The 4,734-nt window shown below is 28.7% G+C and overlaps 1 pseudogene; it reads right to left on the bottom strand.

Moving 5' to 3' along the window:
* Window positions 1-708: 708 nt before the first annotated feature.
* LOC120577409 (G-type lectin S-receptor-like serine/threonine-protein kinase CES101) lies at window positions 709-1,474 on the bottom strand (annotated as a pseudogene).
* Window positions 1,475-4,734: the final 3,260 nt, after the last annotated feature.

Here is a 4,734-nt window from a genome sequence, read left to right as displayed (position 1 = left end):
TATATTGTTTAAGAACTGATATGTTTAAGAACTTTTGATATCAGCTAGCATGCATTATATTGTTTATTTTGGCAGGACAAAAAGTTGAATATTGTAAAAGGATGCAAGATTTGATGAAGAAAGAGAAGGAAAATAAATTTGTAGAGTGTCAACAAGTTGGAACAAAAAGAATCAAGCATAATACAAAATGGAAGGCTGATAATATAGTTGGATGAATAGGAACAATGCAGTGAGATATTTTATAGAGTACATGTTATATTGGATGAAAACTTGTAATCATTTTAGTATGACATTCAAATTTTGTTGCATAGTTCTAATTGTGTTGCATATTTCATTTTCATTATGCAAGAATAAGAACAGTGAAGGGGAAATTGTAGAGTATGTAATTCAAACTTGTTATTAAAACTTGTATCTAATATTGGTTAATTCAAATATGAATGAAGTTTAAGTGAAGACAAATTTGGTAGATTCAAAAAAATTTAGTCTAGACAATTTTGCGACACTTTTTACAACTTCTCAAAAATTATAAATGTAACACTTTTTTATTGTTACTAGTGATACAAAAAGTGTTACAATAATGTAACATTTGCGACACTTTTTAATTGTTACAGATAATACTATAAAATATAACTAAAACTCTTTAGTAACACGGACTTTATCTAACAATTGTTCGAGTGTTGCAAAATTTAATTAGTAACATTTTTCTTGATTTAGTTACAATTTTCAAGTGTTGCTAAATGTCATTATTGTAGTAGTGGTTGGTAGCGAAGGAGTCAACCATGACACCAATGACCAATTATGTCCTGTTTTTTGATTAACGCCTAACTTCATCGTTGGGATCAAAACGTCTGATGGATAATCAAAACTCTGCCACAACACAGTCTTTGACCCATTGGGGTGAAATTGTTGAAGCACAAAGTTACCTGTGTCTAATATAGTGGCCAAAGTGTTGTTTATGGGTTGAGGTGAAGAGTAAATGATTATTGGTTTCCTATTTTGTGATTCTATTTTGAGCACACCAGAATAATCTAGTGATAGAACTGCTGAATTTAAGTCAATGGAATGATTTCTATCATGCATCTTCGTTTGACACTTACCATCAGGTGAGCATCTTCGTTTTCTAAAATATCGCTGAATAGTACACAAAACTTGCCTTGTTTTGAATATAGCGTGGAATTTGCATCAAATTTATCACCTGGCTTCAAACTATCACTTGTTGCTTCAACACAAATATTAGCAACAGTGTTCCACCACAACCATAGGTATATCAATAGATCTTGTTTCTTTATTTCAAAGCTTATCATGATTCATGAATATTTTTTCAAAAAGAAGAGAAATACTCACCAACTTGTTTCTTGCAATCTGCACTGCCCAACTTTGGGTTGGAAATTTGATACAACTGATTTTAGACACTTATCAGAGTTTGTTCTAGTTCACAAAGTTAATGTCAAATCAACTTTATCTTTATTTTTCCACTACTAAATGTTGCACAAACTAGACTACCTTTCTCTACTACTTTTTTTAAAAGGAATAAGAAAAGAGCAGTTTACTTTAGTACAATAATAATTGAAGGAAAAGTAAATGTATAGATAATAACGTCCCTGTTCACAAGGGACCTAAGTAAAGTTTATTTTAGTTTATTGATTTTTTAAGAACAAAATTTATTAGAAAGGAGAGAAGTAGAAAGAGTACTTAATTAACCCATAACTCAGGAAAAGTATAAGAGGTACTTGCCCCGCAAAAAACCAATCCTAAATACTCCGTATAAGGCGTTTGAGTGCCAAAATAAATCTTCAAAAAATATATTAATTCAGTAGCTAAAGAAATTTGTACTATTGCGATTCAATTGTAAGGAAAGGGCTAATTGCTAAAAATATATTAATTCAGGAACCTGATTACAGTTTTTTTAGTTTAGACACCTGTTTAAATTTTCTCAAATAGTTTAGTTACCTACAAATATTTCAACCTTTTATTACTTTCTTTTCTATTAAAAAAAAAATATTGCAAAAATGAAAGACGTATTCTTTTCTAGATAAAAGCATTTTCAAAATATAAAGAATAAACCAAGTAGCTTAATTCACTCAAAAAAAAAAAAACCAAGTAGCTTAACATTGTTAGTAGATTAAGTTCAAAAGTATTTCAACAGTAGGAACAGACAACAGTGAAGTATCAACTTTCCATTCCATCACTTATCATTAATTAATTGTGTCAATGTAGTGGAGAAAGTGTTGGAGAAAGGTACTCTTGTGGAATGTAGTGGAAAGTAAAGATAACGTTGATTTGTTTAGATTATGTGCATGGCAAATGAAATCTGTTGAGAGCCAATTGATTTCTTTCTTTGCAAATTTCCTATCCAAAAAAGTTGGAGTTCAAAGACGTGCAATGCATTGTAGGATTTGAAACTGAAACCATCCTTCTATGTCTCGGTGAGTATTTTTTTGGAGCAATCAAATCAACTTATATTATACTAATATATTAAATATCACTCCAAGTTACAATACAGCTTATATATTAGATCTAGTAACATTTGGAAAAGGTTACTAAATTAAAAACATATGTTACTAAATTTGATCTAAAAGCAATTGATAAATGTTTGTTAAAGCCTGTGTTACTAAATAGTCTTAGTAACCTTAGTATTAGTAACATGCAAAAAATGTTACCCATTTAGTAGCTCAACCATAGTTAATTTTCTAGGATAAATAAACAAAGATTAAATTTATCATTCATGATCACCATCTAGATCTTCTGCTTCAAACTTACAAATTCTAAAATAAAAAAAAATTCAAAGTGATCAAATTAAGAATCACAAAGAAAATGTTTCTTGTCATGTCTAGGTAAATACATGTAGAAAATAGAGCCTCAAATGCTCAATGTCTTTAATAACTAAATTGTTAACCACAATTGCCATTTAATATGAAGTTAACCTCAAAATGTTATCTTTACCATCAAACTTAAAATAGACTAAAATGCTTCTCTCCACCACTTGCTGTCTTGATCTTTACCATTCAACTTTAGGCAGAGCCTGAAATGCTTCTTTCTTCCCACTCAAGTTATGGTATCTTTGTTCATCAACTATCTCTATCCACACTAGTACTTAATTCGAAGAGAAAAGAAAACAATTCTAGGGTGTGTTTGGGCCAGCTTTTTTTATGGTTAGAACCAACTTTAAAATCAAAGTAAACTTGAAGTAAAGTTGTTTGGAAACTTTAGTTTTTTATTTTAAACTAAAATTTGTTTGGTAAATTATGTATTTTTTTTTTATTTTATAAAATGATATATTAAAAAAATTTCAAGAAATTGATTTGCGATAGAAACATTATATTTATGATGATTATATCCATGCTTTAAAATTTTATTTCAAATTATAAATTCTTTTACGATATATAAACAAATATCATGCCAAATTATATATTTAAATTAAAATATTTATTGTTTGAGATGTCATAAACTCTACAACTCTTGAATTAGAAAAAAAAAATTGAAAATTATATTGCCTGTCATTATAAAAATAAAGTTGACAAATTGGAACAGTCAAGAAAACAAAATAGTTGGAACAAGTTTTACGAATCCTCTAAAAAAAATAAACAAGCTTTGAATGTCAAACAAATAACAAAAGAAGAAGACAAATATGTTTCTAGTGGGATTCGAAACAGGAGTGGAAAATGGCAAGGCGCATAAGTTTGCCTAAAGTTCAATTTGCCGACTTCTCCTTTTTATGTTTTTCTTCCTTAATATTAAGTCACTTATTTTTATTAGGAGTTTCAAATGAAATGTGATTGGCCCATCTTCTTCTTTAAAGAAGAAGAGAAGTTAAAATTAAGTCAGGCCAAACACTACTATCCAAATTTCTAAGGTAGAAAATATAGACAGCATGTATCACATTTTTTGAGATACAAGACAAAAGTGCCAAAATTGGCAGCATGCTAAGGAACAAAAAGATGCAGAAGATTATGAATAATGCTATCTGCAAAACAATACGCCATCTACTACATATGTTTGCATGTGCCAATTCTATTCTAACACCTATCTGGCCCATTGAAGTATATAATTCCAACGTATGTTGGAGATTAGCATCGAATTTCATAGTCAAATTTGTAGTGAAGTTTTCATCGAGGTCCAAAAGAAAACGATAGTCGACAAACTAATTATTGTGAATTGATAAGATCGAACAATCATACACATTGTGCTCAAACATATAGTCAAGCGCGATCTCAGAAATATCCAATTTGGTCGGCAAGGGTTTCATTTGCAATCAAAATTTCAATTAGAAGAATAAATATATATATATATATATATATATATATATATATATATATATATATATATATATATATATAAATAATTAAACCATGAATCAAATTTTCGTAAATATCCAAAAGACAACAATTAAGAATTATAATACAAAAACCATGATAAAATAATATAGTTTCATAAATATGAACAAAAATCACCATACCTACTAAGTCAAAACATATACCTGCCATTTTTGTACATATATATAACTGCTCATATTGAAATAAGTTCTATTTATGTGAGCAATTAAACTAAAAAATTATCCATTTTCGTGATTGGCATGCTTTTTAAATAGTAGAGATGGGATTGATTGGAAAGCTTTTCAGAAACCAATTTTTATGGAACTAATTTGTTATCTGCCATTTATAGACAAAACTTGTTAGAAAAGTGATTGGTGATGGATTAAGAAATTGTTCAACAAGGATTATGAAAAATCTCATA

This window comes from Medicago truncatula, chromosome 8, assembly GCF_003473485.1.
Source record: "Medicago truncatula cultivar Jemalong A17 chromosome 8, MtrunA17r5.0-ANR, whole genome shotgun sequence".
Classification (NCBI taxonomy): domain Eukaryota; kingdom Viridiplantae; phylum Streptophyta; class Magnoliopsida; order Fabales; family Fabaceae; genus Medicago; species Medicago truncatula.
This window is presented reverse-complemented; position numbering and strand designations above follow the sequence as displayed.